The sequence below is a fragment of the Mobula hypostoma genome, chromosome 8 (assembly GCF_963921235.1).
Source record: "Mobula hypostoma chromosome 8, sMobHyp1.1, whole genome shotgun sequence".
NCBI lineage: Eukaryota > Metazoa > Chordata > Chondrichthyes > Myliobatiformes > Myliobatidae > Mobula > Mobula hypostoma.
The window spans coordinates 90,099,781-90,125,323 of record NC_086104.1 but is presented as its reverse complement, the minus strand read 5'-3'; the positions used below and the strand labels follow the sequence as shown (position 1 = coordinate 90,125,323).

The following is a 25,543-nucleotide window of genomic DNA, read 5'->3' as shown; positions in this document are numbered from 1 at the left end:
ATCTCAATCTCTCATTCAGAACCCATTTCCTTGGTTTTTACTTCAAACTGATATTTTGGAATCTTTCTCCTGGCTATCTTGGTAACAGACTGCTGCAGGTCCACTTCTTTACAATTTGACTGTAACCTCCTCGTGTTGACATCCTACCACTCTCAGTGTACAGTTCAGATGAGATTCCTTTCTGTTGGTTGCTGCTCTGCATTCTGTGGACAATCTGAGTGTTGAGTCTGGTAAGGCTTTAGTTTCTCTAATCCTCATTAATGGGGTGCGTGGTTCACGTTGCTTCAATGTACAGTGGACGAGGATACATTTCATCAGCTCACATTCTTGCGATGATTACACTAAATCTGCTCCCCTCCCTCACTGCACTTGCTCACATTCCCAAAGCACTGGCATAACCTCTCAAAGGAGTTCTCATTGCTATCTGTCGAGCGATCACTTCCTCTGGCTATTACGTGGAGTTCCCCGAATTCTCAGCATGTGATCTTCCCGCATCCAGAAGTTTTACTGGATGTCTCCTGGAAGTCTGGCTGTTGTACGGTTCCACAGTGCATCTGGATTGTTGATTTCTCGAAAGATAGAAATATTGGGAATTATGGGATCACCTTCTGCACCTATTTTGATTCATGGGGTTAAGATGGTTTGATGTCCATCAGTGACTGTACTCTCTGTGGAATTATTCAGAGATTCAATAATAACTTGCAGAATTAGAGGACACATTTAGACTGACAGTTCAGTGGAGAACAAACGTAAAACATGGAAAAGTGGAGCCCAGGAAGAGGCACTCTGGCCCGCAATGTCTGCTTTGAGCACAGTAGGTGGTGTTTTCGTTTGAAGATTGTACTGTATATGCTATAATAACACATCTTGCATCACTCTTCTGTTCCAACTGTTCCTCCTGTAAATTCCTGTGTAAAAATGGACACAGGGTGTGCTATAATTACATACTTTGATACTAGTAGCATTTTAATTCATAATTTGGTATCTGCAGGGAAAGTGCATTATCTTCCAAACTCCAATTAAATTAGTTACTTAGATCGTAAAGAAAAGATAAAATTCCATCCTTAGGATAATGACCCTGGGAAATTCCTTTGGTTTCTGCCAGTCAGCGGCAACAGTTTTGGTGTAAAGTTGGCCTAAGAGTCAAACAAAAGATGTTAAACACAAATGGATGCTTGTTGCAGTCACTGACCTGTCATCAGACTTGACTCAGCAGTAACATCCTTCTGTCTGAATCACTCATAGGTGACTGTGGCTGACAGAGAATTCAAAGCCAACATAAAAGTCAGAGAGCATATAACAGAGCAAAAAATTAGTGGAAATTAGAGGATTGGGAAGCTTTTAAAAATCAACAGAAAGCAACTAAAAAGCCATGAATAAGGAAAAGATGGTTCTGAAAGAGGTGGCTGAAGAGATTTTGGAGGCATTAGTAATGATCTTTCAAAAATCAATTGATTCTGGCATGGCTGAAGAGTTCTGGAAAATTGCAAATGTCACTTCACTCTTCAAGAAGGGAGAGAGGTAGAAGAAAGAAAATTATAGGCCATTTAGTCTGACATCAGTGTTTGGGAAGATGTTGGAGTTGATTGATAATGATGTGGTTTCGAGGTACTTGGAGGCACGTGATAGAGTAGGCTGAAGTCAGCATTGTTTCCTTAAGGGGAAATTTTGCCTGAAAAATCTGTTGGAATCCTTTGAAGAAAGAATAAGCAGGATAGACAAAGAAGAATCAGTGGATGTTATGTACATGGATTTTCCAAAGGCCTTTGACGAGGTGCCACACGTGAAACTACTTAACAAACTATGAGCCCATGGTATTACAGGATTCGATCATGGGTAGAGCAGTGGCTGATTGGCAGTAGGCAAAGAGTGGGAATAAATGGAGCCTTTTCTGATTGGCTCCTGGTGACTAGTGGTGTTCCACAGGGGTCTGTGTTGGGACCGATTCTTCTTCCATTATATGTCAATGACTTGGATGATGAAGTTGATAGTTTTATGGCCAAGTTTGCAGATGATTCAAAGATATGTGGAGGGGCAGGTAGTTTGGAGGAAGCAGAAAGGCTGCAGAAGGACTTAGACAGATTAGCAGAATGGGCAAAGAAATGGCAGATGGAATACAGTGTCTGGAAGTGTATGATCATGCACTTTGGGAGAAGAAATAAAAGTGTAGACTATTTTTTAAATGGAGAGAAAATTAAAAAATCTGAAGTGCAAAAGGACTTAGAAATCCTCATGCAGGATTCCCTGAAGATTGATGGTGAGGAAGGCAAATGCAATGTTAGCATTAATTTTGAAAGGACTAGAATATAAAAGCAAGGATGTAGTGTTGAGGCTTTAAAAGGCTCTGGTAAAGACTCACTTGGACATTGTGAGCAGTTCTGGGCCCCTTATCTAAGAAAAGATGTGCTGACATTAGAGAGGATTCAGAGGAGGTTAACGAAAATGATATCAGGATTGAAAGGATTATCATATGAGGAGCTTTTGACGGGTCTGCGCCTGTATTCACTAGAATTCAGAAGAATGAGGGGTGTCTCATCGAAGTCTATAAAATGTTGCAAGGCCTCAATAGAGTGGATGTGGAGAGGATCTTTCTTATGGTGGGGGGATCTAAAACCAGAGGACACAACCTCAGAACAGAGAGACATCTATTTAGAATGGAGATGAGGAGGAATTTCTTTATAAGACCGTAACACCATTAGACACAGGAGCAGAATTAGGCCATTCAGTCCATCAAATCTGCTCCGCCGTCAGGAAACTATCAACTTCTGCCTTAAATATACTCACAGACTCGGCCTCCACCGCAGTCTGTGGCCGAGCATTCCACAGATTCACAACTCACTGGCTAAAAAAATTTCCCTTGCCTCTGTTCTAAAGGGTCACCCCTCAATTGTGAGGCTGCGCCCTCAAATTTTGGATACCCCACCATAGGAAACATCCACCCTTTCTAGTCCTTTCAACATTTGGTTGGTTTCAATGAGATCCCCTTGCATTCTTCTAAATTCCAATGAGTACAGGCCCAAAGCTACCAAATACTCCTCGTATGTTAACCCCTTCATTTCCAGAATCATCCTCATGAACCTCCTCTGGACTCTCTCCAATGACAACACATCCTTTCTGATATATGGGGCCCAAAACTGTTGACAGTACTCCAAGTGCGGTCTGATTAGTGTCTTATAAAGGCTCAGCATTATCTCCTTGTTTTAATATTCTGTTCCCCTTAAAATAAATGCCAACATTGCATTTGCCTTCTTTATCACAGACTCAATCTGTAAATTAACCTTCTGGGAGTCTTGCATGAGGACTCCTAAGTCCCTCTGCACCTCTGATGTTTGAACCTTCTCCCTATTTAGATAATAGTACGCACTATTGTTCCTTTTACCAAAATACATTATCATACATTTCCCAGCACTGTATTCCATCTGCCACTTTTTTGCCCATTCTTCCAATTTGTCTAAGTCCTGCTGCAATCGCTTTGCTTCCTCAGCATTACCTACCCCTCCATCTATCTTCGTATCATCTGCAAACTCTGCCACAGAGCCATCAATTCCATTATCCAAATCATTGACAAACAATGTGAAAAGTAGCGATCCCAATACTGACCCCTGTGGAGCACCACTCGACACTGGCAGCCAACCAGAAAAGAAACCCTTTATTCCCACTCGCTGCCCCCAGGCTGTCAGCCATTCCAGTATCTTTCCGGTAACGCCACAGGATTTTATCTTGTTTAGCAGCCTCATGTGTGGCACCTTATCAAATGCCTTCTGAAAATCCAAGTAAATGACATTCACTCTCTCTCCATTGTCCACCCTGCTTGTTACTTCCTCGAAGAATTCTAACAGATTTGTCAGGCAAGATTTCTCTTTACAGAAAACATGCTGACTTTGACTTACTTTATTAGTCTCCAAGTACCTTGAAACCTCATCCTTAATAATAGACTCCAACACTTTTCCAACCACTGAGGTTAGGCTAACTGGCCTATAATTTCTTTTCTTTTGCCTTCTCCCTCTGAAATTGCAGTATGAATTCAGCCATATTATGGTCACTGCCTCCTAAGGGTTCCTTTACGTTAAGCTCCCTAATAAGATCTGGGTTATTACACAACACCCAATCTAACACAGTCTTTCCCTGAGTAGGTTAAGGACAAGCTGCTGTAAAAAGCCATCTTGTAGGCATTCAACAAATTCCCTCTTGTGATCCGACACTGACCTGATTTTCCCAATCCTCTTGCATATTGAAGTCCTCCATTACAATTGTGTCATTATCCTTATTACATGCCTCTTCCAGCTCCCTTTGCAATATCAACCCTACATCTTGGCTACTATTTGGAGGCCTATGTATGATTCCCATAATGGTTTTTCACCCTTGCAGTTTCTTAACTCCGCCCACAACAATTCGACATTCTCTGACCCTGTGTCACCTCTTCCTAAAGATGTGATTCCATCTCTTACCAACAGAGCCACACCACTGTTGCTGCCTTCCTGCCTGTCCTTTTGATACAAAGTATATCCTTTGATGTTAAGCTCCCAGCTATGACCTTCTTTCAGCCATGACTCAGTGATGGCCACAACGTCATACCGACCAATCAGTATTTGTGCCATGAGTTCGTCCATCTTATTCCGAACGCTATATGTATTTAAATACAGCACCATCAGTCCTGCATTCTTCACCCTTTTGAATTTTGCTTCTTTGGTATAATTTAACTTTCTTTGCTTTGTTTGCATTTATACCCAATCATTGGCTTGTCTTACTTATATTCGTGTTACACCCGGGATTGCCAACTGTCCCGTATTAGCCAGGACATCCCATATATTGGGTTAAATTGACTTGTCCTATATGGGACCGTCCTTGTCCCATATTTCCCCTGCTAAGGTAGAGCGTTCCTATGAAACAGTTCGTAAGCTGAAATGGCGTAAAGCGAAGAAGCAATTACCATTAATTAATATGGGAAAAATTTTTGAGCGTTCCCAGACCTGAAAAATAACCTACCAAATCATACCAAATAACACACAAAACTTAAAATAACACTAACATAAAGTAAAAGCAGGAATGATATGATAAATACACAGCCTATATAAAGTAGAAATAATGTATGTACAGTAGTTTCACTTAACAGAATCGGGAAGATTAAGACAAAACTGATTTGTAGAAAAAAATCGGCACGTACACACATGCACACGTCACGCATGTGCACACAGGTGCCTGTGCAAGGCTTCATGGTCATAGCAGTCTTTCTCGGGATAAAAACAAGTGTTCCATATTTGACTGCTACTTTTGTCCCTTATTTGGGAGTGAGAAAGTTGGCAACCCTACACCCATCATTTACTTGTTAACGTGCTGGCTCATTCTCCACTCTATCATACTGGTACCCGTCGCCCTGCCATATTGGTTTAAACCACTCCTAACAGCTCTAGTAAATCTGCCTGCAAGGATATTGGTCCCCCTCGGATTCAAGTGCAACCCATCCCTTTTGTACAGGTTCCACCTGCCCCGGAAGAGGTCCCAATTATCCAGAAACCTGAATCCCTGCCCCCTGCTCCAATTCTACAGCCACGCATTTATCTGCCGCCTCATTCTATTCCTATCATCACTGTTGCATGGCACAGGCAGCAATCCCGAGATTACTACCTTTGAGATCCTGCTTTTCAGCTTCCTTTCTAACTCCCTGGATTCTTTTTTCAGGACCTCCTCCCTTTTTCTTCCTATGTCATTGGTATTGATATGTACCACAACTTCTCGCTGCTCACCCTCCCTTTTCAGGATATAGTGGACGGCTCCAGAACCATCTCGGACCCTGGCACCTGGGAGACAAACTACCATCCGTGTTTCCTTTTCATGTCCACAGAATCGCCTATCTGTTTCCCTGACTATAGAGTCCCCTATTACTGCTACCATCCTCTTCAGTGCCCTACCCTTCTGAGCCACAGGGCCGGACTCAGTGCCAGAGGCACGGCCGCTGTTGCTTCCTCAATTAGATTGTCCCCCCCAGCAGTACTCAAAATGGAATACTTATTGTTGATGGGTGCTCTCCACTATCTGACATTCTTCCTTCCCTCTCCTGACAGTCGCCCATTTATCTGTCTCCTGTAGCCTTGGGGTGACTACCTCCCTGTAGCTCCTGTCTATCACTGCTTCACTTTCCCTAACAAGCTGAAGGTCCAGTGCAGCTCCCGTTCCCTAACATGGTCTCTAAGGAGCTGCATCTTGATGCACCTGGCACGGATGTGGCCATCGTGGAGACTGGGATTCTCCTGGAAATCCCACATCTGACAGCCAGAGCAGAACACTGGCTCAGTAGACATACCCCCTTATTTTCTCCAGAGATAAGTAAGAAATAAGGAATGAACTTCCCTTGCCTCTGCCTGTTCTCGCCAAAGCCCTGTTGAGCCAAAAGCCTTACTACTCTGATGACGACCACTCCCATGATGACTGCTGCGCTGGGCGGTACCTTTCTTTTATAGAGACTGGGTTTTTAAAAGCTCTTCGTCAGACCTGTGCGGGAATGCTCCTGTTGCATCTGCGCAGTACTCCAATCAACTATTCCCGTCAAAAAACTAGCCAGAGAGTGATGAACCTGTGGAATTTGTTGCCGCAGTTAGCTGTAGAGGCAAAGTCATTATGTATATTTAAGTCGGGGTTGATAGATCTTCAGTTAATCAGGGCATGAAGGGATCTGGGGAGAAGGCAGCAGATTGGGGCCGAGAGGGAAATGGATCAGTCATGATGAAATGGGGGAGCAGACTCGATGGGCCAAATGGCCTAATTCTGCTCCTTTATCTCACTGTCTTATGGGTTCTATTAGCACTCTAGAAATCTGATTGGTAACAGTGCAGCCCTGTTACCAATTTTAGGACACCATGTTTCATTTCACTGGTATGCATTCCAATCCACCTCGGTGGAATGAAAGAACAAGGTTTTTGCCACATATATCTCACTTCTCTTTGTCTATAAGAACTTTGTATGTTCTCCCCATGACCATGTGGATTTCCTCCAAGTGCTCCGGTTTCTTTTAAAAGATGTCCTTTATTTGTCACATGTACATCGAAACATGCAGTTACATCAACAACCAGTACAGTCCAAGATATGCTTGGCAGCAGCCTGCAGATGTTGCCATGCTTCCAGCGCCAACATAGCGTGCCTACAACTTACTCGTACGTCCTTGGAATGTGAAAGGAAACTGGAGCACCCGGAGGAAACCCCCGTGGCCACAGGGAGAACGTACAAACTTCTTACAACCAGCAGCGGGAATTGATCTTACTGCTGGTGCTGTAAAGCATTTTTCTATCCACTGTGCTACCGTGTCACCCCACGTGTGGTTTTCTCCCACATTCCAGAATCGTAGGGCTAGGGTTAGTATAGAAACATAGAAACATAGAAAATAGGTGCAGGAGTAGGCCATTCGGCCCTTGGAGCCTGCACCCCCGTTTATTATGATCATGGCTGATCATCCAACTCAGAACCCCGCCCCAGCCTTCCCTCCATACCCCTGATCCCCGTAGCCACAAGGGCCATATCTAACTCCCTCTTAAATATAGCCAATGAACTGGCCTCAACTGTTTCCTGTGGCAGAGAATTCCACAGATTCACCACTCTCTGTGTGAAGAAGTTTTTCCTCATCTCGGTCCTAAAAGGCTTCCCCTTTATCCTCAAACTGTGACCCCTTGTTCTGGACTTCCCCAACATCGGGAACAATCTTCCTGCATCTAGCCTGTCCAATCCCTTTAGGATTTTATACGTTTCAATCAGATCCCCCCTCAATCTTCTAAATTCCAACGAGTACAAGCCTAGTTCATCCAGTCTTTCTTCATATGAAAGTCCTGCCATCCCAGGAGTTAATCTGGTGAACCTTCTTTGTACTCCCTCTATGGCAAGGATGTCTTTCCTCAGATTAGGGGACCAAAACTGCACACAATACTCCAGGTGTGGTCTCACCAAGGCCTTGTACAACTGCAGTAGTACCTCCCTGCTCCTGTACTCGAATCCTCTCACTATAAATGCCAGCATACCATTCCCCTTTTTCACCGCCTGCTGTACCTGCATGCCCACTTTCAATGACTGGTGTATAATGACACCCAGGTCTCGTTGCACCTCCCCTTTTCCTAATTGGCCACCATTCAGATAATAATCTGTTTTCCTATTTTTGCCACCAAAGTGGATAACTTCACATTTATCCACATTAAATTGCATCTGCCATGAATTTGCCCACTCACCCAACCTATCCAAGTCACTCTGCATCCTCTTAGCATCCTCCTCACAGCTAACACTGCCACCCAGCTTCGTGTCATCTGCAAACTTGGAGATGCTGCATTTAATTCCTTCATCCAAGTCATTAATATATATTGTAAACAACTGGGGTCCCAGCACTGAGCCTTGCGGTACCCCACTAGTCACCGCCTGCCATTCTGAAAAGGTCCCGTTTATTCCCACTCTTTGCTTCCTGTCTGCTAACCAATTCTCCATCCACATCAATACCTTATCCCCAATACCGTGTGCTTTAAGTTTGCACACTAATCTCCTGTGTGGGACCTTGTCAAAAGCCTTTTGAAAATCCAAATATACCACATCCACTGGTTCTCCCCTATCCACTCTACTAGTTACATCCTCAAAAAATTCTATGAGATTCGTCAGACATGATTTTCCTTTCACAAATCCATGCTGACTTTGTCCGATGATTTCACCGCTTTCCAAATGTGCTGTTATCACATCTTTGATAACTGACTCCAGCAGTTTCCCCACCACCGACGTTAGGCTAACCGGTCTATAATTCCGCGGTTTCTCTCTCCCTCCTTTTTTAAAAAGTGGGGTTACATTAGCCACCCTCCAATCCTCAGGAACTAGTCCAGAATCTAACGAGTTTTGAAAAATTATCACTAATGCATCCACTATTTCTTGGGCTACTTCCTTAAGCACTCTGGGATGCAGACCATCTGGCCCTGGGGATTTATCTGCCTTTAATCCCTTCAATTTACCTAACACCACTTCCCTACTAACATGTATTTCGCTCAGTTCCTCCATCTCACTGGACCCTCTGTCCCCTACTATTTCTGGGAGATTATTTATGTCCTCCTTAGTATGTTGTGGATATGCTATATTGGTGCCAGAATTACGGTGACACTTGTACATCTTCGGACTGTGTTGGTCGTGGATGCAAACGATGCATTTCGCTGTATGTTTTGAAATAAAGCTAATCTGTCTGTCTTTGTATCTGAACCCAAACCAAGGCGAGTTTAATTCCCTTATGATTTCAGGGAAACTTTTTGATCTCCCCTCTGCCATCTGATTTCTAAATGGACGTTGAACCCATGACCACTAGCTCACTACTTTTTTATTTCTGTTATTTTTGCACTATTTATGTTAACTTAACTTTTTAATAGATATATATACACTTAATGTAACTTTTTAATCTATATTTATTTATCATGTATTTCGTTGTACTGCTGCAGTAAAGTTGACAAGTTTCACAACATATGCCAGTGATATTAAATCTGATTCTGATTGATACTACAGAGATAAATTGCAGAAATTTTATTTCTACTTTATTCCTTTGGAAAATAACAATGGAGGTTTGACTACAGGGCTGATCTGGTAATTCATTTTAAGTTCCAGTTGTAGAATGGAGACACTAGAGACTGCAGGTGCTGGAATGTGGAGTAACCCACAAAATACGGGAAGAACTCAACGGGTTGGGCAGCATCTATGGAGAGAAATAGACAGCCTTGATGAAGGGTCTCAGGCAGAAACATCGACTTTCCATTTCCCACTACAGATGCTGCCTGACCCACTGAGATTTTCCAGCATTTTGTAGGTTAAAATGTAGAATGTTGGTGTGTGGTGTTTGCAAAGTAATCACACAAGATCATTTTCTTTGCCTTTAGCCAAGCAGCTGCACTAATAAAGAGTAATCATTGATATGTCATTCAATAATAGATGGAATTTGCATTTGTGTAGTGTCATTCACTATCTCAGGACATAAAATGCTTTACAGCCAATGAGGTGCATTGAATTGAATTGACTTTATTTCTTACATCCTTCACATACATGAGGAGTAAAAATCTTCATGTTATGTCTCCATCTAAATGTGCCCTGTGTAATCATAGTACTGTAATTTATAATAATTTATAATAAATAGAACAGTCAATGTAATATAGAGTACACTCTAATCAGCGTGAATTCATCAGTCTGATGGCCTGGTGGAAGAAGCTGTCCCGGAGCCTGTTGGTCCTGGCTATTATGCTGCGGTACCGCTTCCCGGATGGTAGCAGGTGGAATAGATTGTGGTTGGGGTGACTCGGGTCCCCAATGATCCTATGGGCCCTTTTTACACACTTATCCTTGTAAATGTCCTGAATCATGGGAAGTTCACAACTACAGATGCGCTGGGCTGTCCGCACCACTCTCTGCAGAGTCCTGCAATTGAGGGAAGTACAGTTCTCATACCAGGCAGTGATGCAGCCAGTCAAGATGCTCTCAATTGTGCCCCTGTAGAAAGTTCTTAGGATTTGGGGGCCCACACCAAACTTCCTCAACCGTCTGAGGTGAAAGTGGCGCAGTTGTGTCTTTTTCACCACACAGCTGATGGGTACAGACCACGTGAGGTCCTCGGTGATGTGGATGCTGAGGAACTTAAACCTGTTTACCCTCTCAACCTCAGATCCATTGATGTCATTGATGTTGAGGTACAATAGTTTTGTTGTGAAGTGAGAAACTTTATGCTGTATGTGTGCACAAAAAAAAGCCCTTTTGATAACAGTGGGCTGATGATTGCTTTTGTAATGATGTTAATTGAGGAATTAATCAGAGGGCCAGGGAAAGCTCTCTGTTCATTGAGTGCATTGGGATTTAATGCCACGAGCTGAGAACGTTAATGGCATTTTCAGACTACCTCTCTTGCTTCATTACTGTTCAAGGAAATCGGCCTGGATTGATTAAGTCCTTCTGTCTCACAGTTGCCACCTTGGGTTACATAAGGAAACTAGCACGCGGCTGAGGTAGGGCAGGGGCAGTCTTGGTGACAGATGTTTACAAAGCAGTATTTGTGCTGCAGTTGGGAAAGTGTTTAACATTCTTCATTGTGGATGATAATTAGCGGGGCACTGGGTCAGACTGAAGAGTGAATGGAGACGGCGAAAGAATGATAGACACAACAGCTGATAGTGTGCTACTCAACTTCTGCTTGCAACTAAACAGCTGTGCATCGGGACAGATATCAGATAGAAACATCTTTTGGAATACATCCCATAGGTTAGCTCACATGATAGAAAGAACTCTGTAGTGGTGGTGGTCTACCTTGGTAGATGTTAGCAGGTCACTGTGAACAAGCAGCCTGTGGTCAGCCATTGTGTTATAAAATGCTCACAGAACGTGTTCTGAGCAGAGTTGGCAGCTGTTGTTTATATTGCGACAGGATTCATGCACTGTCTGACTTTATCCTTCCTTCACTTCATACCCCTACTCAACAGTTTGAACCACAGGAAAGATTTATTTGATCAAGTAATTATTTCATAATGTCTATATTGCTTTCCCAATGTTGTTCCTGTTAAATAGGCAAAGATGTTCTCGTGTTCTTTAAGGATTGCTTTATGACTCATTTTGCAAAAGGCTAAACTAAAGAACCTATCCTGCATGTGACTGTGAGTAACAAAGGTACTGAACTAGGTGCCTGTGATTATTCCAGCAAATGAAGAGGTCTCTAAACCTGAACAATACCCTCTTAAAGAGTACTGAAGGAACTCATAGGAGAAGTTGCACTTCACTTCAAATTCAGATTTACAGTACTGTACTAATTGTATGTATTGCACTACCAAAAAAAACTCATGATATATGTGAGTGATGATAAATCTGATTCTGATATGGACTATTCTATTGTGGACTGAGAGTGGGAAAGGGGCAGGGAGAGGGGAATCATGGTTGGGGAGAGAGGAGGGATTGGAAGTACCAGAGAGAGACATTCTGCAATGATCTGTAAACCAAATGTTTGGAATCAAATGACCTTACCTGGTGTCTCAGGGCTGGGTGTGTCTGCAGTCATGTCCCCCACACCCCCTCCGCCCCTGACTCTCCTCTGCCACCTGTCCCATGCCCCACCCATGGCAGTTCTGAGATCCTTTGCTCCCACCAGATTTATAAACTCACTGTCCGCTCCACGTTGACAAGTACAGTACTGTACAAATGTTTTAGGCACCCTACATGTGCCTAAGACTTTTACACAGTACTGTATTTATCACATTTGAAGTATACAGTAAAAAAGAATTCCATAATACCCTCTAACTCCTAATTCCTACCCCTAGAGGGAAAGGAGATCGATAGGACTTTAAAAACATGGACAATCAAAGCGTATGGGGTTGTTTTGGGGAAGTGGCACTGAGATACGCGATCAGCCATGATCATATTGAATGGCGGAACAGTCATGAAGGGCTGAATGGCCTCCTCCTACTCCTATTTCTTACGTTGGAATGGCCATTGACAATGGCCATTCAAATCAACAAACTGTAGAAGATAATTTGGACCAATGTAAACGCCTCAAGGGGCAAGTCTAAGAACTCATATGTCCGCAACGACTGAGTCAGAGGCAATCAAAGGTCTAAGGGTGTAATGGAAAGGTGTAGACCTCATGCCAGAGAGGGCTCGGTAAACACACTCGGTACACATGTGCATTTATACACACACACACACACACACACACACACACACACACACACACTACCTTGTCATTCTGCTGTTGTTGCACTGAGTGCATGCATTTCAATGTCTTTCTCTGGTGTATTTGTATAATGGGTTGGCTTTAAGGTGCCTTTCCTGTCATACACAGTGAAATATTCCATTTTTTTAGTAGTGGGGATGTGTATGTGTATTGTTTGTATTCTGTTTTTAAGGTAGATACTTTTGTTTGTATGATTGTAACGACATTGTGGGGTGCATCATATTCCGATTCATGTTAACTTTGTGAGTAATTAAAGATGGTGAGTCCTGGTACCTGTCTTTTATAGAGACAGAAATCAAGATTGCCAAGAGTTTACTCTGGATATAGTACGTAGCTATAATTGTGTTGTCTGCTAGTTATCTTTTTGCAAATATTGTAAATCTTTTTGTTATTTTCTCTAATCTTTGTAAGTTGGATTTTTGACACATTGAATAAACACCCTTGCACGAAAGTGCTAAGCGACTCCAACCTTTTTTTTCTTTGGTCATAACCCATGTTTCATAACAGACATGTCAGGAGTGTGAGCAAGAAAAGATTTGATTGGGATATATGGGGTTCATTAAAGAACAAGGACAGATTGGGACCAGAGAAGGTTGCAGAAGTGCCAAGTAAGATGTTTTGGTGTTCCTTTCACCAAGGGGAAATTAGGTAATTTACAACCTGAAAAGAAGGCAGATTATTACCAGCAAGGTGGTTGAACAGTCTTACAAATGTTAAGTAAACAGACCTCACAAACCGGATAAGGATCATCTGATTATTCTCCAGGAAGCTTGGGAGGAAATTACAGGAACTTTGGTGCAAATCTTCCGGATGTCACTGAACACTGGAGAGGTGCCTGGGAACTGGTGATATTAGTCCTCTTCTCAGAAAATTAGACAGAAGTTACTTGGGCAGTGGTGAGCCTGTGAATTTGTTATCCATTGAGCAAACGTTCAAAATTCCTCCTTAGCGATAAACGCAACGTTGAATGCAATTGTAGACGAGATTCAACATGACTCATGGCTTTGCCAAGTCTAATTGACTGGTTTTCTTTAAGAGAATGACAAAAATGGTTGATAGAAGTATAAGGGCAACAAAAATGTGTGCAGCTTGGGTCTTCACGCCCACTCAGCTTCACACACGAAGACTAGACTACACTTCCAGAGAGAGGTGAGAGTTATTGTCCTTGACATCAAGGCAGCATTTGACTGGTGTGAGCTCTGGTAATACTGATGGCAGCAGACATCAAAGGGAAATTACACCAGCGGCAAGAGTTACAATTTGTACAAAGGAAGATGTTTGGGTTTTTTCAAAGTAAATTTATTATCAAAGTACAGATACAGTGTGTCACTATATACAACCCTGAGATTCATTTTCATGTGGAATACTCAATAAATCCATAATAGAATAATAACCATAGTAGAATCAATGAAAGACCATTCAACCAGTGTGCAAAAAAACAACAAACTTTGTAAATACAAAAAGAAAGAAAGAACAATAATAAATAAATAAGCAATAAATATCGAGAACATAAGATGAAGAGCCCTTGAAAGAGTCCATAGGTTGTGGGAACAGTTCAGTGATGTGGCAATTGAAGTTGATCGAAGTTGAATGAAGTTATCCCCTTTGGTTCAGGAGCCGGATGGTTGAGGGATGATAACTGTTCCTGAACCTGGTGGTGTGAGTCCTGAGGTTTCTGTACCTTCTTCCTGATGGCAGCAGGGAGAAGAGAGCAAGACCTGGGTGGTGGGGGTCCCTGATGATGGATGCTGCTTTCCTGCGACAATGCTGCATGTCGATGTGCTCAATGGTGGGGAGGGCTTTACCCGTGATGGACTAGGCTGTATCCACTATTTTTTTGTAGGATTTTCCATTCAAGGGCATTGATGTTTCCATACCAGGCTGTGATGCAGCCAGTCAATATACCCTCCACCACACATCTGTAGAAGTTTGACAAAGTTTTAGCTATCATGCAGAATCTTCACAAGCTCCTAAGGAAGTCGATGCACTGCCGTACTTTCTTCATAATTGTAACTTGCATGCTGGTGGTAATTTACTTCAATCAAACTAGCTCAGTTATATGCTTAACCATCTTAAACTACTTCATCAATGACCTTTCCTCCATCAGGAGAATGCTTTGCTGCTGATTGCATGCACTTCTAGTTGTAGCTCTTCAGAGAGTAAAGCAGGAATCTTTAGCAAGAACTAGACAGCACACAATCGTGAAATATTAAGTGGCAAATAAAACCTTTACCGCACAAGTGAAGGGTGAGTCCCATTTAAAGTAAATTTGCTTATGATGGCTGTTGTGGTATAGGCCATAATCAGTCCATAAATGATTTCAGCCTGAAGTTTATAGACCTGTGACCACCATAGTGTGAGACAGAAGGAATCAGAGGATATATGAAATTGGGAAATCTTTTTAACTAAGATAACATAACAAGACCCAGTACAAAGCTTGAGGAACAGCACCTCACCTTCCTCCTGACAACACTGCAGCCTCCTGGGCTCAGTGTTAAATTCTAAAACTGCTGGTAACTTGACTCCTCAGTCTGTATCCGTTGTCCGTCTGTTACACAGGCTCCGCTTGTTTTAGTTTCCCACTTTCCCTCTTTGGGAGTAGAGGACATGCCCAACTGACCTGCTGGGCTTGTCATCCTGCTCTGCATTTCACAGCTCCCACATCCTTTTCTTCTCTATGTCTCAGTCTTTTTGATTTTCATCTTATTCGTCCTTGTTTGACTGGTTACTTTCCTTTCTGGTAGTTCTTCATGTGCACCTTATCTACTTAATTTCAGGGCTTGGTGAGCTCTCTGTCTCCTTCCATCATATCTTATTTTGTTAAACTTAATTAGTTTAATGGCCTTGGTTCCCATAAACAAAAATCAGTTGGACCATTGTTTTGTTCTGTTGCTTCGCTAATCTCTGCTTTTTAACTTTGCAAAGGCAAACTGAAAGGCTTCTTACCGAGCCTGAGTTTATTTTCTCCTTTTGCGTTGGCTACTTCCCAACCATTTGTACCACCTTAGCAACAGCCAGTGACATGGCCGTCTGTGTGCTCAGTTAGAGTGTACACCAACCCAGTGGCGAGAGTCTCACAATGCCTCAGCAATCAGAACCCTTCTCTTTATGCTCCAGTGGTATTTCAATCAAGTACAAGCACAACTTGCTGCTGTTCTGGACTCTTCTCTCACAAGTGCCTTGCAGTGATCAGCTTCAACCAGTGAGGGCCCTACCATCACAATTTGTCATTCAGTGGCTCTGTCAACAACCTGGTTACCACAAACTGAAATGGATTGTGGCTGTAAAAGCTGGTTGAAGATTATGTATCCTGCAGGGAGCAAGTCACCTTTGTCTCAAAAGCCTCTATAATGTGCAGTGTGAAGGAGTACTCTCCACTTGCTTCCCGTTCAAATGGCGCACAAAGATCAACATCATCCAGAACGACACAAACGCAAACCCTGGCCTGCTGCGTTCACCAGCAACTTTCATGTGTGTTGCTTGACCATCCAGAATAAATATGCTTTCTCAGATTATTTCCAACTCCCACTTTGAACACTCAATCCTCCCGTCACAAGATCAGCGTGTAGCATCTGCAAGATCTACTGCACCTACTTGCCAGGACTTCTTTGACGTCTTGTCTTGTCTTGTCCATATTGTACCAACCGCTGCCGCTGGGCTATAAACGTGCAGGAGCAATGTGTGGTTAAGTGCCTTGCTCAAGGACACCACACGCTGACTCGGCTGAGGCTCGAACTCACGACCTTCAGATCACTAGTCCAACGCCTTAACCACTTGGCATTTCTCCGAGGTGTACACAGTGGAGCCACTGCCTCACAGTACAAGAGATCCTGACTTCTGGTGCTGTCCATGTGGAGATAGCCTGTTCTCCCTGTGACTGCATGAGGTTCTGGTGTCCTGCAGGTTGGTAGGTGAGTTGGGCTCTAAATTGACCTTAGGATGTAGGCAAGTGGTAGAGTCTGCAGAGGGTTATTAATGAGATTAATGTAGGATTACTGTAAATGGCTGCTTGATGGTCAAAGGACCTGTTTTTGTGCTAAGGGGTTCTAATACCCATGATGGGTGCAGAAGACTTTTGAAAGCATCACCTTGTGCAAGTGCCTCTCCATGTCGTACATCATCCAGGGACTACCCCATTCTTTCATCTTCACTCAGATCCCCCCCTGATACCACCGTCAGGGTACCTTCACAGCATTTCACCTTCTCAACGGCAATAAATATTGATTAGTCAGCAGCATCCTCACCTTATGCATGAATTAACATCTTCTGTAAACTTGTCCAGCTGCAGAACCTTCCAAGTTCTCAATTCTTCCAAAACTGCACTACGAATCTCGTAATAACCCCACTTCACCTTCCAGCTGGGCCTTAAGCTGTCAGAACCTCGCCCTCTGGACTTCTGTCTGAAAGCTCTACGACTAAATTTCTAGTCACATTTGCTTTCTGTTTCGCTTAACATCAGATGGTTTTTGCTTTTTCTCGGTGAGGTGTTTTAGACACTTGATTATGTTAAAATATGCTATATAAATGAAGTTGTAGTAAACTGTTTGTGAGAATTTTTAAAAAATACCCTGGGTTGCCATGATCTCAATTCCCAGTTTATGAAGTCTAAAAGAAAGATACTGCAGTGATTTTCATCTAACCTGTACAGTAGATTGTCAGAAGGAGAGCAATAAGCCCACAGTAATAATAATTTATTTATATTTAACGTCTGTAGGAAATTTGATTCGATGTCCCTCCAATGCTCCCAGACAATGTTCTTGCTTTGATTTGTTAAGTTTCATTTGAAACCTTTTCAGTTTAGTTTATTGTACTGTCTCTTTACTCTTTATGAAGGAGGCATCAATTATCTCTTAATTGATGTTTGCCATTGGTTCTCAGTACAAGAGTTTATGATGGTGGAGACTTCGATTTTCTTCAACTGCGGATGACTAAAAGGTAATTCATCGGTAATTATTGGCTCCTTGCCCGTACCATCTGACTCCTAAAAGCCATGCAGATTGTCCTGGGTTAGGACAAAAGAGGATTAATGCAGCTGTGTGGAGATTGAGGCTACAAAACAGACCCGGATTCAAGCTGAAATGCATCTGTTTTAAAAGATAAACTGGTCTTTTAAAGGACTAGTTATATCAGGGATGTGCCTGAGATGATTTTTCTCCTCTCTTTTTATTTGACAGTTATTATTTGCAAATTGAGAGGGGGAAAACATTTAAAAGGTGTATTTGTTGAATGTGTTAGTGTTTACCTTGGTCTTAAAAAGCCTCAGTGATTGTCAAGGGTAGGGTTATTTCAGGTTGTAGTGGATGTATTTAATTTTGTTAAGTGGAGATATCTGCTGGTGGTGGGTTGTTTAATCGTTGTGTCAATGGAAGAGGATGTCTGGATTTGTGGCAGGAGAAAGTTCTACTGTTGTTACAGGTTTCTTTTGTATTGGAGGCTATGAAGCTGTATCAGGATTAGTGTGGTCCCAATTTTTAAAAAAATTTCCTTCATTAACCAGAGCACTGAAATTTACAAGGTGGGGTGAGTTTAAAACCATAGGTAAAGACATCTTGTAAAGATTGTCATCTAAAATTTGCTGTTTAAAACAGCTGCTTAGTTATATGAGAAAAGGTTATAATTATGCTGGTATGACTATAAAACTGCTCTGTAACTTGAGCTGTGAATTATTTCTTTATTCGAGTACACACGCTAGAGTATCTCTGAATATTGTCTCACCCAATTAAACCAGGCTGCTTGAAGGTTGCATGCCATCATAATAAATTTTGCTAGGGTGGTACTTCAGAGTGATGGAAAGCCCTTTTTGTATATGTACACTGCCATTCAGTGTTTGATTTTAAGGCAGTACACTTTGTGCTGAACAAGTGTAACCTCATGATGCCAATGACTAAACGAATAGTTAAAAATAATTGATTCGAGAGACTGGTCAAGCATCCTTGGTACTACTTTGTGAACGTTATTGAGACATTAGTAAATGGAAATCCCCTTTGATATGTCCAGTTGGCTGAGTTCCTAGAATGATTTGTGCTATTGGAACAATGGTCTTTTAACATGCAAGCTTCTCCAAAACAACTTCCATTTATTTTGCTGTGGAAAACAGTTTCCGTTCCAATTAAGGATGCCAACTCTCTAGGATTGTGCACCAGGAATTGAAGATAAATCTCCTAGCTACCGGTGGAGTCATGGGGCTATTTTCAGTAAATGTCTTTAAAGTTTTACTGATTGGTTCCAGGTTAAGCAATATCTATTTAATGCTCATCCTTGTTTTTACATCTCTCCAGGGTCACCTCTTCTCCATCTCTGAAATCCAGTCTATTCCAACTTTCCTAGTGCATGCCTCTAACTTTACCCTCTTGCACATTCCTTGAATTTAAATGATATTATTGATTGCTATTTGTTAATAAGCACATAGCTGTGCAACTTTACGGCACTTTTTCCTCCCAATGAAATGCTTATTAAATCTGCAGTTTAAAGAATTTTCTTGTCATTTACCTTATGTGGAGAGGATGTTTCCTATGGTGGACGAGTCTAAGACCAGAGGACGCAGCCTCAGAATAGAGGGGAGTACTTTTAGAATGGAGGCAAGGAGGAATTTCTTTAGTCAGAGAGTGATGAATCTGTGGAATTCTTTGCCACAGGCAACTGTGGAAGCTAATTCTTAATGTATGTTTAAGGCAGAGCTTGATAGATTCTTGATTGGTCAGGGCATGAAGGGATACGCGGAGAAGGCAGGAGACTGGGGTGAGAGGAAAATTGGATCAGCCATGATGAAATGGTGGAACAGACTCAAAGGATCAAATGGCCTAATTCTTCTCCTATATCTTGTGGTCTTATCATGTTATACGGCTTTGCTCTCAATCCCATTTTAGTTTTGCTCTTTTAGAGGTGGTGCAGTGGAAGGACATGGCTTTTGGTCATTGGGGTGGATTGTGTGGCATTGTGATAGTTGATCATTAAACCCTTCAAGCTGCATTTGATTAAAACTGGCAGGGACTTTGGTCTGTAATGGAGATATCAGCTGGACAGTATGGCAGAGTACAGAGAGTGGCACACACATATAGGGATATGGATTCAAGTATCCTGACCAACCAGAGTTAACAAAGTTAGGTTCATGGCATACAGGAGTTAATGTTCCATTGTTTTTCATTGGCATTCTCATTTTCTGTTTATTTAGAAAGTGCAGTTCTCCCACTGTGCTGTTATAGAGCTGGTTGCTTGGAGTATTTCAAAGCATCCTGCCACGGTTTTCAAATAACAATTATTCCTGTCTCCGGGTTCATTGCCGAGGCCATCGTGTATTACTTACTCGCAGCTTCCCTGAAGTGATGGGCTGCCCCCTTGTCCTACTGAAGGGTCTCAGCCCAAAGCATCAGCTGTTAACTCTTTTCCATAAATGCTGCCTGGTCTGCTGAGCTGCTCCAGCGTTTTGTGTGTGTTGCTTTGATTTTCAGAATCTGCAGATTTTCTCTTGCTTGTGGCCCCTTAAAGTACTCATTTGGAATATCTGGTGACCTGTTATGCCCTCTGCAGAGGACTGCAGTTGCAGTTTGCCCATGCTGATGAGGGATCAGTTGTTTGGACTAGAAAAGCTTAACTAGGCAAGCATTTGATACTTCTCTATAGTCATTACTGCCTTTGCAAGTACTTATTGTCAATTACTTCAACAGAATTAAGTTTCTGTCATACCATCTTAAACATGGCTTCCTGGAAGACTGCTTCAGGCCCTATAATGTAATCACTACGATCTTTTAGGTCGAGGCAGTACTCGATACTGCCTCTTGCTGATAGCCTGAACAGAGGAGGTAAGCAGAAAAGACCATCCTAGGTTGAATATTATCTGCTTACTTGGTACAGTTAATACTTTGACCTTCAAGTTTTTTTGTGTGTGGAAATAAATACTTGATGTACACTTTCAATACACTGAACCTATTTACAAAATAAAACACTGTTATGATGCAGTACGTGACCATTCAGCCCATTTGAGCCTGTGCCAGCTCTCAGAACAATCCTGTTTTCCCATTTGAATCCATCAGTTTGCTTCTGTATCCCAAGCACTGGCACACCTAGAGGTAATTTACAGTAGTCCATAAGACATAGGAGCAGAATTAGGCCAGTCAGCCCATCGAGTTTGCTCCGCCATTCTATCATAGCTGATCCCAGATCCCACTCAACTCCAGACATCTGCCTTCTCGCCATATCCTTTGATCTTCCGACCAATCAGAAACTATCAACTTCAGCTTTAAATCTACCCACTGACTTGACCTCCACTGCAGTCTGTGGCAGAGCATTCCACAGATTCACTACTCTCTGGCTAAGAAAAAAAATCCCTCCTTACCTCTGTTCTAAAAGGTTGCCCCTCAATGTTGAGGCTGTCCCCTCTAGGTCTGGATAGCCCCACCAGAGGACACATCCTCTCCACATCCACCCTATCTAGTTTTTTCAACATTCAGTAGGTCTCAATGAGATCCCCATGCAGTCTTCTAAATTCCAATGATTATAGTTCCAAAGCTGCCAAATGTTTCCTGTATGTTAATCCCTTCATTCTCTGAATCATCCTCGTGAATCTCTTCTGGACTCTCTCCAATGACAATGTGTCCTTTCTGAGATATGGGGCCCAAAGCTGTTGACAATACTCCAAGTGCAGCCTGTCTAGTGTCTTATAAAGCCTCAGCATTATCTCTTCACTCACAACATGCTGGAGGACCTCAGTAGGTCGGGCAGCATCCATGGAAACGATCAGTGGGTTTTTCACCTGGAACCTACCAGCCTTGTCCTTCCCACCCTCGCGCCACCTTCTTTATAGGGCCTCTGCCCCTTCCCTCCACAGTCCTGACGAAAGGTTCCAGCCGGAAACGTTGACGGAAATGTCCAGTCCTTATATACTTCCATCCCCCATCAGGAAGGTCTCAAAGCTCTACGCTTCTTTTTGGATTCCAGACCTAATCAGTTCCCCTCTACCACCACTCTGCTCCGTCTAGCGGAATTAGTCCTTACTCTTAATAATTTCTCCTTTGGCTCCTCCCACTTCCTCCAAACTAAAGGTGTAGCTATGGGCACCCGTATGGGTCCTAGCTATGCCTGCCTTTTTGTTGGGTTTGTGGAACAATCTATGTTCCGTGCCTATTCTGGTATCTGTCCCCCACTTTTTCTTCGCTACATCGACGACTGCATTGGTGCTGCTTCCTGCACGCATGCAGAACTCGTTGACTTTATTAACTTTGCCTCCAACTTTCACCCTGCCCTCAAGTTTACCTGGTCCATTTCTGACACCTCCCTGCCCTTTCTAGATCTTTCTGTCTCTGTCTCTGGAGACAGCTTATCCACTGATGTCTACTATAAGCCTACTGACTCTCACAGCTATCTGGACTATTCCTCTTCTCACCCTGTCTCTTGCAAAAACGCCATCCCCTTCTCGCAATTCCTCCGTCTCCGCCGCATCTGCTCTCAGGATGAGGCTTTTCATTCTAGGACGAGGGAGATGTCTTCCTTTTTTAAAGAAAGGGGCTTCCCTTCCTCCACTATCAACTCTGCTCTTAAACGCATCTCCCCCATTTCACGTACATCTGCTCTCACTCCATCCTCCCACCACCCCACTAGGAATAGGGTTCCCCTGGACCTCACCTACCACCCCACCAGCCTCCGGGTCCAACATATTATTCTCCGTAACTTCCGCCACCTCCAACGGGATCCCACCACTAAGCACATCTTTCCCTCCCCCCCTCTCTGCATTCCGCAGGGATCGCTCCCTACACAACTCCCTTGTCCATTCGTCCCCCCCATCCCTCCCCACTGATCTCCCTCCTGGCACTTATCCGTGTAAGCGGAACAAGTGCTACACATGCCCTTACACTTCCTCCCTTACCACCATTCAGGGCCCCAAACAGTCCTTCCAGGTGAGGCATCACTTCACCTGTGAGTGGACTGGGGTGATATACTGCGTCCGGTGCTCCCGATGTGGCCTTTTATATATTGGCGAGACCCGATGCAGACTGGGAGACCACTTTGCTGAACATCTACGCTCTGTCCGCCAGAGAAAGCAGGATCTCCCAGTGGCCACACATTTTAATTCCACATCCCATTCCCATTCTGACATGTCTATCCACGGCCTCCTCTACTGTAAAGATGAAGCCACACTCAGGTTGGAGGAACAACACCTTATATTCCATCTGGGTAGCCTCCAACCTGATGGCATGAACATCGACTTCTCTAACTTCCGCTAAGGCCCCACCTCCCCCTCGCAGTTACTACCTCTTAACCATCAGGTTCTTTGACCAGAGGCGATAACTTCATTAAACTTCACTTGCCTCATAACTGAACTGCTCCCTCAACTAATAGACTCACTTTCAAGGACTCTTCATCGCATGTTCCTATATCTATCTATCTTTCTTTTTGTATTTGCACAGATTGCTGTCTTTTGCACACTGGTTGAACGTCCAAATTGATGCAGTCTTTCACTGATTCTGGTCTGGTTACTGTATTTATTGAGTATGCCCACAAGAAAATGAATCTCATGGTGACATATAGGGTGTACTTTGATAATAAATTTACCTTGCTCCTTCTGAGCAGGTCATCTTTGGGATATGGAATGAAGCTGGAACATCCTGGGGCACCCAGTGTTCACCTGGTTAGTGTGCAAACTTCACGAAGACATTAACCCAGGTCAGGATCAGGACTCGGTCACTGGCACCGTGTGGTAGTAGTCCCTGATGCTGTCTCACTAACTTTGAATATTGTATTATACTCCTGGGTAATATTAATTACTCTGCAGTAGCCTATCATGTTTAAAATTAGTCCCAGTTCATGAATGTCTGATCTTGTATTACTGAAACAACTTTGATTTGTATAAGCCCTTAAAGTAGAACATCGCAAGTAATTTCACAGGAAGTTGAATCAACAAGTTTTGCAACTGAGCCTCCCTGAAGGCCAGTGATTTTGAGGGCACAAGGGAGAAAGGTTTGGAGAATGAATTGCCAAACTGTCGATCTTGGCAACTGAAGGCAGGACCTTGCATAGGGTGGTAACTGTTTTTAAAATAAAAACAATTGGATGCTCCAGATTAAGAATATCACAGCTTCCAAATTGCACATGGCAGAGGACCAAAACAGGGTTTGAACGCAAGGTTGAGAATTTTAAAGTCAAGGAACAAACTGGAATATAGCAATGGGTGAGCAGTACTTTGTCGGAGGTTGGACAGAGTTTCAGATGACTTTGTCTATCAAGGACTGAAAGACCAGCTCAGGAGTCCTGTGCATTGGGATGCTTCAGTCTGGTAGTAGTGCCAAGTTGGGCAGCAGATGAACTGAGGTACAGGAGTTGTTGGGTGATGCAGCAACTTTGTCCAAATTTTGCTGTTATTTGTGGCTTACGTACAAATTGCCTCAGCCTGGGAATGTTTGGCACAGACAAGAGTGATAGGCTTTTTCTGCAGTACTTGGTTGGAGGAAGGTTTGGCACATTAAGCTGCTTAACAAGACAAGTTGGAGATGGTGGGTGTTGAGAGGTATGGTGGTTGCAGAGTAGCTGAGTTCCTAACTGCTGAAGTATGTTGCAGAGCATTAAATTATTGCCTGTGAGAAATGCAGAGCTCAGGAATGAGCAGTCCAAGTACATAATCAATCATATTTCCCAGTTGGGTAAAGTCAGTATATGTGGAAACTGCAATGTTTTGGGGTAACATTGGGAAATAAGATGGCCATTGGAAGGAGGTACCACTAACAGTGCAAAGGACAAAAACATTGCAAGTGATTTTGTGACAGGAAGGATAATGAAGCAGGCATCCCACCCTGCAAAAACTCATTTCAGGGGGGTAGCACCATCAATTTGTGGGAGACTCCCAGAACTTCCAGGAGAGGTGGGATGTCTGCAATAGAGTAGCTCCTTAGCAGCTAGCCAGCTAGTTTAAATAATGTTAGCTATGCTAATGAACGAATGACACCTGTTAAACTCACCTCAACATGTCTTTTACAGTCTTAACCCACCGTGGGCAATAGAAAAGTCACTGTTGCAAACAGTGCAGTAAGCAACACAGTCATTATTTTGACCCCTATTAGGCAGGGGTACACTTTAGTCTGGGGTGACGTACGTTTTATATTTTCTTTTTTTTTTGGAACACTCTGCCATGGCGTGCTCTCGCTCTCTCTCGTGCTCTCTCTTGCTTGCTTTCTCTCGCCCTTTCTCTCACGCTCTCTCTCTCTCTCTCTCGTGGTCGCTCTTGTGCTTTCTCGCTTGCTTTCTTGCTCACGCTTTCTCTCTTGCTCGTGCGCTCGCTCTCAAAAAAATTGATTTCCGTGATATTGTATATAATTTGCAGGCATCAGGGAGCCACTATTAATATGCAGGAGACTCCCGGAACTTCCGGGAGAGGTGGGATGTCTGATGAAGTCAGGCAGTTTGAGTTCATTCTTGCGGGGTCATTGGGAGATCGACTAGGGAAGGATGATATAGTGAGCCACATTAAGGTCCACAAAAGAGTTAAAATAGATTCCCTACTTAACAAAATTCCCAATACATGAATGTCTGATCTTCTGTTGCTGCAACAATGCTGATCTCTAGCCCATTAAGTTTCAATCGATGTTTTGTCATTGAAGCTAGTATTTTTAGTGGGGGTGGCAGGGAGAGTTGAGCTTGGATTTAATGGCAGCAGCATGTTTATAGACCGTTAGAGATGAAAGAGAAACTGGAAATGCAGCATGCAATGAAGTTGGAGGGATCAAGGCTTTCTCATATTGAGGTGTTGGCAGATTTAGATGAGGTCAAATATCCAGAGGTTTTTTTAAATATAAAAGGATTTGCACTTCATGGTGAGAAGGCAAAATATTTGCATAATTTTCAGGGTTCTCATCCAAAAGT

At 43.0% G+C, this 25,543-nt stretch overlaps 1 protein-coding gene across 2 annotated transcripts in view; it reads left to right on the top strand.

The window, feature by feature from the left end:
• Positions 1-25,543, top strand: part of LOC134350711 (pleckstrin homology domain-containing family G member 1) — a 198,297-nt gene that overhangs the window by 28,650 nt on the left and 144,104 nt on the right. Inside the window, exon 1 of one of the 2 annotated variants that reach the window (XM_063056300.1) lies at positions 16,490-16,608. The exons of the other annotated variant lie outside the window; for it this stretch is intronic. The gene's annotated coding sequence lies outside the window, so the exon portion shown is untranslated. Of the gene's footprint in view, positions 1-16,489; positions 16,609-25,543 lie in introns of those variants that run through there. 2 annotated transcript variants of the gene reach the window in all.